Below are 13,661 nucleotides of genomic sequence, written 5' to 3'. Positions count from 1 at the left end.
AGCGTTCCCAGTGCTGGGACACACTCTGACCCTCTCTGCAAAGCCGAGCAGAGCCCGTGCTGCAAACACCTTCCCTCTTGTCCATTGGGGTGCACAAAGGGCCCTGCCCATCCTGCCTCCCTTGTGGAGAATCCTGAGGGTGGGAACTGCTCCCAGTGGCATTGAAACTCAGCGCTGTCAGAAATGAGGGGAGCTGGGAAAGGCAGCGGGCTCAGAGTGGGAGCTGGCGCTGCCAAATGGGAGAACACACACACTGAGCTGGGGGTTTAGTTGTTGTGGAAAGCAAATTCTAGGATGATTGCTGGCCATTTCAGTGAGTGAACATGAAGCCTGGGATGGGGGATTTCCCTTTATAAACCAAAAATGTCTGTGAATCAAACTGTTCAGATGATGTGGACACCCAAAGCACACTGCCAGCCCTGTCGGAAGGGAGGATTCATGAAGATGCGGAGGCAGATGAGTGACTCAGGCTCTGCAGTTCACAGTGCTTGGGAAGTTTGGGCTGAGCTGTAGGGCCCCAATAACCACAGTGGGACTGAGCCAACATCCTGCCCCGAGAGCCCAGCTCTTACTGCTTCAACTCAGGACTTCTGCTGGTCACAGGCACTCCAAGATGTGTTAGAAAGTCTCTTTTCCCAGCCTGGCTGTTGAAGAAGGAGCCAGAGCTCTACAGTTCTCACTCTCAAGGTTGTTTATTGTATCTTATCTATCAAATTCTTTCTCTGGCCTGCCGAGCTCTGCTCAGCAGGACAGACAGAGGCACACTGGGGTGGTGTTATCTTTTTATACTAAAAACTAGATGTACATTATTTACAATAACTTCCCAATACCTATCACCTGTGTTAGACAGTGAGCTTCTACCTTAAACCAATCTGAAAGTGCCACCATCACAGCAGAAGATGGAGGCCAAGAAGAAGAGGGAGAAAGGCTGGGCACCCCCAGATCCCTCCATCTTGACTCCTGAACCCCCATTCTAAAACCCCCAAAAAATCTATTTTTCACCCCGTGACAAACTAACTATCATTCTACTTAGACTTTTGTGGCTTGCAGATCCTCATATAAGGTTGGTAATTTTTTTCCATGGGTCATAATCAAAATCACAGGGGTCTTGGGCTCTGTGCCAGGGTCTCTGAGCCCCCTGGATTTGAGCAATTCAGGACAGCCAGAGGGATATCCTGGGTTCTGACACTCAGCCACAAAGCCTGGAATGTGGGTCCTGGGGACACCCTCGGGGTGGTGTTATCTTTTTATACTAAAAACTAGATGTGCATTATTTACAATAATTTCCCAATACCTATCACCTATGTTAGACAGTGAGTTTCTACTCTAAACCGATCCAAAAGTGCCACCATCACAGCAGCAGATGGAGGCCAAGAAGAAGAGGGAGAAAGGCTGGACACACCCAGATCCCTCCACCTTGCCTCCTGAATCCCCATTCTAAAAACCCCAAAAATCTATTTTTCACCCTGTGATAAATTCACTATCATTCTACTTAAACTGTTGTGGCTTGCTGATCTTCATATAAGGTTGGTAATTTTTTCCATGGGTCATAATCAAAACCACAGGGGCATTTTGGGTTCTGTGCCAGGGTCTCTGAGCCCCCTGGATTTGAGCAATCCAGGACAGCCAGAGGGATGTCCTGAATTCTGACACAAAGCCTGGCAGTGTGGGGTCTGGGGACACTTTCCCTCCAAGCCCACCGTGCAGCTTCAGGGTGCAGAGTGAGAGCAGAGAGGAGCTTCTCCTCCATGCTCCTGCTCCTCCTGCCAACGAGGCCAGGCTCAAACCCAGCCTCTTTGCTTTCCCCTTCATTCAGCAGCCTGGCACAAGCGGGCATCTCACCACGTGGGCACGCACGTGGGCGCGAGCGCTCGTCATGTGAGGTGCCATATAGTGCCTGAAATTGGGAGGCAGGGAGAGCTGGAAAAGCTGAACGGAAGGGAAACTCCCCCTCCTCCCCCCACCCCCCCCAGATCCAGCCTATTTTCTTTCCTCTCCTTTTGTTTCTGATTTCCGGAACTATGCGGCAAAGCAAAGCGTGGGGAGAAGAAAGAGGCTGAAGAGAGCTGGCATCTGGCAGGGAAAAGAACAAAATAGCAGAGCAGGGCTTCCCTAGGCAGGAGCAGTGGCTGCTCGGGAGATGGGCAAGCCCTGGGAAAATTCAGGGTGGAAAATCCAGCTCACTCTAAGCATGGAGCTGGCCCAGAGCTTCTGGTGAAGGCAGCAGAGGGGTGAGCCCAGCAGCTTGAATCGTGCCCTGCTCATGGGCACCCTCCTTGTTCGCCTCCTTCACAGAACCTGCTCCTTGACTCCCTCGTGCTCCATGCCCCTGAGCAGTGAATTCCCCCAGGACGTGCACTGCACCTCCTGCCCAGCGTCAGCATTCTGCTGTGGTTTGGCCCCAGACACAGGGGAGGTGGAGATGGAGGCCATTCTCCTGCAGAGGTTTTCTCTGAGCCTTGAATGATCGCTGTGGCACAGTTCATCCTGTGATGTCCCTTTTACAGTCAGGGCTGAGAGTTGCCTGAATATTTTTTTTTTATTATTCTTGTTATTTCCTCTGTCCCGACCAGTACAGAAAGAGGTCTTTGCATACAGACCCAATGTTAATTAGGTAAATTAATTAGTACCAAGATGCAGTGTTTTCCCCCTAAGGAGGAAATACAGTAAACTCCATTTTTGTGAGTTTTTTATTCAGCCAGGGGGGTCGAAGGAGAATAGCCGTGTCAAAGAAGCTGCCATTTTCAAGGTCCTTGTGTCCCTTCTGCGCCGCCCTAGAAAGGGAACAAAACTCTGTTGACAGCAAAATCTCAGCAGGAGCCCCTGGGCTGAGGGGCAGAGGGAAGCAAAGTGGAAAGGGTGCCAGGTTTCCGAGCGCCTGGAGGGAACAGCCTTTGCTCTCAGAGTTTCAATGGACTGGGGAAAGCAAATCAGCCCTTTCAAGGCCAATCATGCTGCTCTGGAAGGCACACACTGCACACAATGCCCTGCTGGCAGCAGGAAAGGGACTGGGTGGCCATGGCAAGGCCCAGGGCAGGAGAGGCACCGAGGGCCAAGAGCTCCTGCTCCATCCAGTTCACAACTCGGAGCCTGGGAAAGGGGCTGGGATGTGCTGGAGCATCAGGAACAGCCCAAGGAGGCTCCTGCTCCATCCAGCTCACTCCTCAGAGCCTGGGAGAGGTGCTGGGATGTGCTGGAGCATCAGGAACAGCCCAAGAAAGCTCCTGCTCCATCCAGCTCACTCCTCAGAGCCTGGGAAAGGGGCTGGGATGTGCTGGAGCATCAGGAACAGCCCAAGGAGGCTCCTGCTCCATCCAGCTCACTCCTCAGAGCCTGGGAAAGGGGCTGGGATGTGCTGGAGCATCAGGAACAGCCCAAGGAGGCTCCTGCTCCATCCAGCTCACCCCTCAGAGCCCCGAGAAACGTGCTGGGATGTGCTGGAGCACCAGGAGCAGCCCAAGGAGGTTGTTAGGTTGGGGCAGATGGGGCACCCATGTGTGTTGCTATTCTGTGCTGTCTCTTCCCTCTCCTCCAGCAGAGTGATGGTTTGTGTGGTAAAGGAGCATGGAAGCGCTGAGCAGCTCCCTGACCTTCTCCCCACGCCAGCCTTTGATTCACAGTTTTGAATTCATTCCACCCTGCAAGCCCGCGTGCCAGGAGAGCCCGATCCCAGCCCATGAGCTGCTCCAGTGTCTCCCCTGGGCCCGGCACGAGTGGATGGACAGACTCCCCGAGATGTGCCACGGGATGGGCAGATCTGTGCCTGTATCTGGGGTGTTTTAGTGCTCCTGGCTTTGCCTTGGCAGCCTCTGCCAGCCCAGCGCTCTGCCCACAGCACCATCTCCTGTCGGCATCGCTCTGCCTTGCAGGGCAGTGCATCCTGGGAATTTCCTTCGCCCCAAGTCCGACAGCGCAGCTGATCTTCCGTCATCACCGCATTTACCGCCCCCTCCCCGTCCCTGAGCAAAGGCAGGATGAAAGCGGCGGGTTTTTTTTTCTTTCTTTTTTTTTTTTTTTTTTTAATGGCGTTTTATTAGCCTCCAAATCAGACAGGCGAAACAATGGAGTTCTGTCAGCGATGGGCTTTCGTGCTGATTTCATCTCCTCTCTCATCCGTATGCAAACCAGCTTCCAGCAGGCTTTGGCCATGCCATGGAAACCGAGGTGCAAGCCCGGAATTCTGGGGGTTCTCGGAGTGAGAAATCTCCCGGTCGCTTTTTCCCATTTGCATAATGCAACTTTTCTTCCCCCGCAGACACTGAGGCGCTTTGTTTATAGAGAGCCGAGAGAAAAGGGGGATGCTGGGGACAGAGGAGGGACCGCGGGGAGGAGGGAAGCGCCCGGTGGGAGTGGGGAAGACGAGGGCAGCGCTCGCAAAAAAAGAAGAACACGCAGAGAACAGTGCGGGGCGACTGGAAGGGAATTTATATGAGGATGGGGACTGGGAAATGGGGATGGGCCGGTTCCCCGTGATCCTGGGACCCGAGCGCTCCTTTGGCCTCTCTGAGGCAGCCGAAGGGTGTCGGGGGGACTTGGCGTGGCTGAGGATCCAGCTGGGAGCCGGGATCGGCGCTGAATTAAAGGCGGTTGTCATGATAATGCCCCCCAGAGGAAGCAGGAGCCTTTTCAAGCCTCGCATGAAATACCTCAAAGGGTTTTGTGCGAGAAGCCTCTAAGATCTTCAACTGGTGGAAAGCGAAGTTTGTGTGGGGGAATGGTGACCCACGGGGCACGGGGGAAGGTGGCTCAGTGACAGCCAGCAGAGCGTGAGGAGGGATAAAATCATCCCAGATTTATTCCCAGTGTGTGTGAGTGAGGCTGGGAGAGAAGGAGGTTAGCAAAACAAAATTACAACTGAACTGTGTCCCCTTGAAACGTGGCATGGGGAGGTGGGAGAGTGAAGGGATGGAATTGACCAGTCTGCACCAGTATCCCCAGTTTGTTGAAGGTATTGGGGCTGATTTCCACCCCCTCTTCTGCACATCTTCTGCAAAGTGCTGATCTCTTGCTCTTTGCAAAGCAGAGATCCAAGGGGCTGCTCCTATGGGGCTCCTCACAGGGTAGGGTGGCTCAGTGACAGCCAGCAGAGCGTGAGGGGGGATAAAATCATCCCAGATTTATTCCCAGTGGTGTGAGCGAGGCTGGGAGAGAAGGAGGTTAGCAAAACAAAAGTACAACTGATTTGTCTCCCTTGAAATGTGGCAGACTGCAAGGTGGCATGAGGAGGTGAGAGGGTGAATTGACCAGTCTGCACCAGTATCCCAGGTTTGTTGGAGGCATTGGGGCTGATTTACACCCCACCTCATACATCTGCAAAGTGCTGATCTCCTGCTCTTTGCAAAGCAGTTTGAGATCCACAGGGCAAGGGGCTGCTCTTATGGGGCTCCTCACAGGGTAGGGTGGCTCAGTGACATCCAGCAGAGCGTGAGGGGGGATAAAATCATCCCGGATTTATTCCCAGTGGTGTGAGTGAGGCTGGGAGAGAAGGAGGTTAGCAAAACAAAAGTACAACTGAATTGTGTCCCCTTGAAACGTGGCAGACTGCAAGGTGGCAAAAGGAGGTGAGAGGGTGAAGGGATCAAATTGACCAGTCTGCACCAGTATCCCCAGTTTGTTTAAGGCATTGGGGTTGATTTACACCCCACCTCATACATCTGCAAAGTGCTGATCTCCTGCTCTTCTTTGAGATGCACAGGGCAAGGGGCTGCTCTTATGGGGCTCATCACCTCTGATGGCTGCACCTCCTAGAAACAAACCTGTTCCTCGTGGCTCCATCCCGGGCAACAGACTTTGATTTGTGAATTGGATGGATGCACGGTTAATAGTAATAATAACAATAATAGCAACGAAATGTATTAATCAGTGACGGATGACAGACACCAAACCTGCAATTAGAAGTATTTTAGGATATGTAAAAATCCCTGTAAATGATTTGCAAATGAGGTGCAGACAGTAAAGCAGGCGGCAATGGAGATATTTTTGGGTTTTGCCTCAATGTGGGACTGCTCTGTTTTTAAGGTGCTTCAATGTGAGTTGGATGTACAGACACGCTCCTGAGGGAAAGTCTTGTGGCTGCTGCTGCTGCAAAATGTGTGACTGCTGCTCCAAAGTGTGGGATGTGAAACCCAGGACCAGTGAAATCCTGCAGGGCAGGGCCAGCAGAACCACAGGCAGGAGCCTCAGTGATTCACAGGGCCCTGGCTGCACGTGGAAATTCAGAAATTGCAGGGATTTGGTGGGAATTGTTCAAACCTCACTTGTGCCATTTGCACTTCAGGGGTGTGGCTGCACACGATATTAGAGTTACTCCAACCCTGTTAAAGGGCAGCTGGGATTCATATTGCATGAACTACACAATGTGAAATATTAAATCTTTACCTGTGGGCAGGAAAATTCTGCAGTCTAATCCCAGAATCTGGTGTTCTGGGACAGGAAGAAAAGTGGAGGGGAAATATTTGTGCTTTGGAGGGTTCTGCTGTAACTCTGTGGAGTCCCTTCAGGCAGCAGGGAAACTCACCTGGACATCCCTGCCAGGTGCACTGGGACTCCCTGGAGCACAGCTCTGCATCACCCATGTGCTGTAAGGAGCAGCTGGGATGCTGCAAACGCTCTGCAAAAGGGATGGGGATTGACAGGAGTCCGGTTTGGGGCTTTTTCTCTTTGTGTTTTAGTCTGGTTTCTGCAGAAAATGAGATTTCTGCCATCACAGGGAATTCTGTCATTTCTCACCTCTCTCCCAGGAACTTCTGAGATAGGATGGCTTCAGCTCCATTTGGCTCCATGTCATTTTTTGATCCCCAATCAGCGGGAACTGCTTTGGGACTTCAGTTACATTTGTTTTTCCAGAAGCTCATTTCTCCTGTTGGCTCTAAAATACCATTTGACTTCAAGACGAGACTGGAGAAGGGCTGTGACCTTTCCCTTTGGGCAGGGAGGGAGAGGGGTCTCTGGTGGGGCTTTGCCAGGGTGCAAACTGCAAATGCCTCAGCCTAAGGAGCTCTGTGATTAACAAAGCATCTGAGCATTGCAGTCCAAGGAGGCTTCAGAACATTTCTGAAGTTTCTGAAGGAGGCTCACACTCCTCAGACAGTGATTTTCTGCTCCTGTCTCTGTTGAGACAGAGCTGCTGGTGGATTCCTGTCCCAAGCCCATTGTGGTGGCCTTTGGGCAGTGACATGGGAGCAGAGGAAGGAGCAGGGTGTGATTAAAACCCCCTTGGGCTTTGCAGGTGTGCCATGGCAGGACAGGAAGGGCCAGCAGGTCGGGCACTGCCAGAGCAGGAATGGGAATTTCCAGCATCACTCCACGCTCACCCTCTCAGCCTCCAGCCTGCTGGTCATGCCAATTTGTCACCAAGCTGGGATTTCAATTAAACCCCAAAAGAAGGGGTCAGAGGTTATGCAAACACATTGGGAAAGGCCACTTTGCCTGGAGGGCTCTCCCGGGGCCACTGGAGCCGGCCCCTTGCTTTACACAGCCCCAGTGACCCGGGCTGAGGCCAGCATTGTTCCCCCTGCTCCATTCAAGAGGCAGTTTGTCAATAAAATTGACCTCTTGGCTCCTGGGGGTGCTGCCACCTCATCTTTGCCCTTTTCCTGGGTTTGGCTGGAGCAGACCTGAGGGGCTCTCTGTGGTGCCTGTGCCATGCCAGGGGTGAGGGCAGGGCTGTGAGCAGGACGGTCACACACTGCAGGAACTCACAGCAGCACTCACAGCACCTTCTCCTCCCCACGGGGGTTTTTGTTCTGCTTTCTGCCTTTGGGGCTTTTGTACCTGAGGGCAATTTCCAGCTGGATCCCCGGGAAACACCATCACAAACATCAGGTGTCACAGACATCTTTTATGAAAAATCCTTTCTTCAGGATTTTTCCTCCTGAGAAGCTGAGAGGCCTCAGGAACAAAATACAAACAATGGTTATCTGCTGCTGTGGGATGCAACAGGTGCATCTGTGATTGGTCGCATGTGGTTGTTGCTAATTAATTCCCAATCACAGCCCAGCTGGCTCGGACTCTCTGTCCGAGACACAAGCTTTTGTTATTCATTCCTTCTTTTTCTATTCTAAGCTAGCCTTCTGCTGAAATCCTTTCTTCTATTCTTTTAGTATAGTTTAAATATAATATATATCATAAAATAATAAATCAAGCCTTCTGAAACATGGAGTCAGATCCTCGTCTCTCCTCTCAAGACCCCTGTGAACACGGTCACAATCAGGTTCTGTTCATCCTCTCTAGACCTCATTCTCCTTTCAGGGCCATCATTCTCCACAAGAATCCCACATTGATTTTCTGCCCCTCCCCAGCCAGGCTGGGTTGGGATGACCTCGAGCTCCCTCCCTGTTACACAACTGACACCAAAGTCCCCCCCAAGGCAGCAGCTCTCCCTGCCAAGCCATGTGCCCACCAGCACACCCACCCAGTGTGGGCACGATCCCATTTTTGGGGAGGTGTTGACGGTTGTCACAAGGGTTTTGGGGTGAAGGAAGAGACGAGATGGGCTCCATGATCAGAAGGCTTGATTTATTAAGTTATGATATATACATCTATTATAAGTATACTAAAAAGAAGAAGAAGGGGAGAGTTTCCAGAAGCTGCTAGCTACCTAAGAAAAGTAAAGAATGAATAACAAACCAGCTCTCTCAGACTGTGTCCGATAGATCTCAGTTCTGGATTGGTCACCAACTCCAAACATCCAATCTGGGCCAATCCAGGCAGACCTGTTACATTCCACAGCAGCAGATAACCTATTGTTTATGTCTGGTTGCTGAACGTCTCAGCTTCAGCAGGAAAATCCTAAGAGAGGATTTTTCATAAAAGAAATGTCTGTGACAGGGAGGTGTGAGGCTTCCCGTGGGTTTGGGTGGTGGGACTGTGTCAGGATCTTTAGCTGGTCACAGTGACCCTGAGAAAAGTCCCAAAGTCTCTTTTCCCAGCCCGGTGCTTGAAGAAGGGGTCAGGGCTCTTCTTTTCTCGGTCTCAAGGTTGTTTATTGCTCCTTATCTATAAAAAATTTTCTCCTGCCCTGCCAAGGTCTGTCCAGCAGGACAGTTCCAGGCACTCTGCCTGCCCCCGGGGCGGTTTTATGTCTTTATACCAAAAACTACATGTACAATATTTACAATTACTTCCCTATCACCTGTGTTAGACAGTGAGCTTCTACTCTAAACCAATCCAAAAGTGCCACCATCACAGCAGAAGATGGAGGCCAAGAAGAAGAAGGAGAAAGGCTGGACACACCCAGATCCCTCCATCTTGCCTCCTGAACCCCCATATCAAAAACCCTAAAATCTATTTTTTCCACCCTGTGATAACTTCACTATTATTGAATTTAATTTGTCATGGCTTGCAGCTCTTCATCTAAGGCTGGTAATTTGCTCCACGGGTCATGATCAAAACCACAGGGGCATTTTGGGCTCTGTGCCAGGGTCCCTGAGCCCCCTGGCAGGGTCTGGGCTGCTTAGGACAGCCAGAGGGATGCCCTGGCTCCTGACAGGACTGCAGCAGCCCCTGTGCTGCTGCACTAATTGCACTGGGCAGTGCTGCAAACAAGCCCTGCTTGAACCCACAAGGCTGAGGAGGCCATTTCAGCTGCCAGATAAATGGATATCATGGAGCAAGTGGCAATTAGCGTGGGTAAAGAGCCCCTTAGTGACTGTCCCTTACATAACACCTTTGTTCCAGGCCCTTCACTTCATACTCAGTTTGTAAATAAACTTGACTCCCAGCTTTACTGGGGCCTTTATTCCCTCTTTATTTTTATTTTATTATTCTTTGAACCCAGGGAAGAAGGAGTCGATTGTTCACCCCCAGGGACATGCAGCAATCTGAGCCCTGCCCAGCCTGGCAGTGCCCACTCACCCCAAAAGGGGCACTGGCATCAACCCACACCAGAGCCACCCACGCAGCCACCAGGGCAGCAATTTTAATTGCTTTGCCCCCCTGATGAGGCCTGGGGGCTCATTATGCCTCTGGCAATGAATGGGGGCCTGAAAAGGTGGCTCTGTAATTGCAGGGGCAGTGGAGACTGAGTTTGGGGTCAGGGAGGAACTGGGGGGCTCTGGGTCAGTCCAAGCACAGGGACCTGGCTCTAATTCCCATTGTGTCCCCTCTGCCACCATCCAAACTGTGGCAGGGTTTCCGGCACCCACGGTGCCACTGCCAGGCTGGCACTGAGCAGAGGGTCCCAGGCATGCTGGGATGTGCTCTGGAGGGTTTGGGGTGCCAGGGCTACACCCACAGTGCCGTTGTGAGACTGGCACTGAGCAGAGGTTCTGAGGTGGGATGTGCTCTGGAGGGTTTGGGGTGCCAGGGTTCCCTACACCAACAGTGTCACTGCCAGGCTGGCACTGAGCAGAGGCTCTGAGGTGTGCTGGGATGTGCTTTGCAGGGTTTGGGGCTCCCTGCACTCACGGTGCCACTGTGAGGCTGGCATGAGCAGAGGTTCTGAGGTGGGATGTGCTCTGGAGGGTTTGGGGTGCCAGGGCTCCACGGCTCTGCTGCCTTTAACCTTCACTGGTCACTTTTTCATGTCCTTTCCCAAAGGGCAGGGCTGCCTGGGGGGTTCTGAGGCGTTCAGTGCCACGAGCGCTGCCTCTTCCTCCACTGCCACCTCTGCCTGGGCTCTCTCCTTGCTGCTGACCCTTCAGACCAGTACTGGTGATACTGGTCCATACTGGGAAGCTCCTGGCACTGCTCTTTGTTCAGTGTGGGGGGTGGCCAGGCCCCTGCCCCTCTCCCCAGCGCTCCCTCTCCCATATGGTGCCCATTATGGGATGTGTCTGACAAGGAGCTTTCCAGGTGTCGCTGGGATAACGATTCACACTCCGAGGAAGGTGGGAAAGATGATTAGCTGCCTTTCTATCAACCAGCACACGGCATCAGCTGCTCCAGGGTGGGGGCTGTGGATGTGTAAGGACATGTACACCACGAGCTCAGGGAGCCCAGGCTTTGTCCTGCTCCTAATTCCAATGGACTCCCGGGCACCTCTTTGTGTGCCTTAGTTTCCCCAGCTGTAGCACAGGGATGTTGTTATTGCTTTGACTTGTAAAACACCCTCCGAGCAGCTGATTGAGCTCCTGCATTAGCAAGAGGTGAATTAGGCAGGTCTCCTGGCAGCTGGGCTGCCGCGGAGAGGCCAGGGGAGCTGTCAGAGCCGGGGCTCTCAGGGGACGTGAATTAAACACCCTCCGGACACAGGCATGCGGTGCAGTGTGCCTGGAGTGTGTCCTGGAGGCTGGGAGAGCCCCGAGGCGTGGGGAAGGGTCTGTGGTGCCAGCCTGGAGGTTGATTAATCAGCGTGGAAGGGAAGGGTCTGTGGTGCCAGCCTGGGTGGGGGGTAAGCGGGGGTGTGGTTTGTTGTGTTGTTGTGGGGTGTGTAGGGGCTTGCCCCCCTCTTTGTCTGTAATCCCAGCCTGGAGTGGGGAAGGGTCTGTGGTGCCAGTCTGGTGTGGGGAAGGGTCTGTGGTGCCAGCCTGGCGTGGGGAAGGGTCTGTGGTGCCAGCCTGGCATGGGCAGGGTTTGCTCCTGTGTCCGTGCCTCACCCTGTCTGCATCGTGTCCGTGGGGCCTCGGGCTCTTCCCGCTGATGTGTTTTAAATAAAGACTCATTTAGCGATCAGATCCCGGCGTCCCTGAGCTTGGCACGGGCACACCCAACCCCTGCGAGCCGCTGGAATTTCTTCAGCTCTTTCCACGTCTCCAGTACTGCTGGAGAGAGGAGCAAAATAGGAAAAGGAGAGGGAAATGAGCTGTTCTCAGCTGTGGCAAAGCTGCTCTGTCTCACATCACATCTCCCCGGGTCCCTGCGATCCGGAGGTGAGCCCTGCCTTGCGAAGTGACGCAGCAGAGGTTCCCCGCAGGGGAAACTGAGGCACGAGCGGAGTCTGGCACCCAAACGGGGGCAGGGGAGGTGTGAGGGCGGGGTGAAGTCCCTGTGCTCGCTCGGGGTGCGATCACGGGGCCCCTCCGGTCCCGGGACGGCCGCGGGCGCTGCGGGCAGAGCCGGCGCTGCTCTCACCGAGCCCGGCGGGATTATCTGTGCTTAGCTGCACCATCTGTTCCTCAAACTGCCATCATTATGTTCAACTCGGGAAGAAAACGGCCCCTACAGAGAAGCAATTTGTTCGCTGACTAAACCTTTCAGGCTCCCCGAGCACGGAGAGCTCCGCGCTCGCTTAAACAAGCGCGGGGAGAGCGGCGGCCGCGGGCCGGGAGCGGCGTGGGGAGGGCGCAGGGCTGCCCTTAATCCGATTACAAAACATAACAGCCTTTGAGAAGGGCCGGGGGAGGAGGAGGAGGAGGAGGGAGGTCCATTTCACACCCGACCCCGACGTCTGAGGGTCTCGCAATGATCTCACTGCAGCGGATTTTCTCCCCGGCGCAGTGGGGTTGCTTTTGAGATGCGCTGCGAGGAGATCAAAAAGGAGAAGGGGGATGGCCTGGGAAAGGGGAGGAGAGGGCTGGGAAAAGGGTGAGGTGGCTCAGGGTTCTGCAGGGGGATGTGGGGTCAGGGTTCTGTAGGGTCAGGGTTCTGTAGGGGATGTGGGGTCAGGGTTCTGTAGGGTCAGGGTTCTGTAGGGGATGTGGGGTCAGGGTTCTGTAGGGTCAGGGTTCTGCAGGGGATGTGGGGTCAGGGTTCTGCAGGGTCAGGGTTCTGCAGGGTCAGGGCTCTGCAGGGGATGTGGGGTCAGGGTTCTGTAGGGTCAGGGTTCTGCAGCGGATGTGGGGCCAGGGTTCTGCAGGGGATGTGGGGTCAGGGTTCTGCAGGGTCAGGGTTCTGCAGGGGATGTGGGGTCAGGGTTCTGCAGGGTCAGGGTTCTGCAGGGTCAGGGCTCTGCAGGGGATGTGGGGTCAGGGTTCTGTAGGGTCAGGGCTCTGCAGGGGATGTGGGGTCAGGGTTCTGCAGCTCAGGCAAGGGGCGATGAGCACCAGCCCTCCTGCCCCTGCTGCCCCCCGCGTCTCCCTGCTCACGTCACACGGGCGTGGGGACAGGGATGTGTCCTCCCCTGCCCCCTGAGCGAGCAGTGGGGCTGCAGTCCCTGCAGAGACCTTCCTCAGGGCCTGCAGTGGCAGCAGAAACGCGTGACCCACTTCCCTGCGTTTCGTCATGGAATTTCAGTGACACCAAGGCGTTTATTGTGCTGATTTCACCATTTTCTGTAACGGACAACGAAAGCGGGGAAAGTTTAAAGTGGTAGTTTGACTTACATCAAAGCAAGATGTTTTGACTTCCTGCTATGTTTTAAAGTGATGTTTTATGATCACCTGCAAACAAAAGCTTTTCATTAATAATTTCATTAATGCATTGAATTAATGAAATTTTGAAATTGAAATTTTTAAATGTTGTCCTCTTTTTGTCCAGTCAGTTAAAGGAAACCCATGTGCTTCAACAGCAGCAGACACCAGAACAAGAGGGTCCCACCTGTGGCTACAAAGCATTTCCCCCAAACTTTTCTGTGCTGGCCCTGCACCCCCTGTCCCCTGTGGGGCTGTGTCCCCTCCTCAGGGATGGTGGCACTGGCAGCTGGGCACACCTGTGCCCGCAGGAATGAGCGCCAGTCTGGCACAGGAGGTGTGAAAGCGTCTGGCAGCCACCCCACACTGGTGGGAGATGGGACCCCAAGGTGTCCCCCCCACTGGGGACCCCCAGTAGATCCAGCATGGCCC

This window comes from Camarhynchus parvulus, chromosome 25 (assembly GCF_901933205.1).
Source record: "Camarhynchus parvulus chromosome 25, STF_HiC, whole genome shotgun sequence".
Taxonomy (NCBI): Eukaryota; Metazoa; Chordata; class Aves; order Passeriformes; family Thraupidae; genus Camarhynchus; species Camarhynchus parvulus.
The sequence above is the reverse complement of the archived record's forward strand: the minus strand, read 5'-3'. Positions refer to the sequence as shown.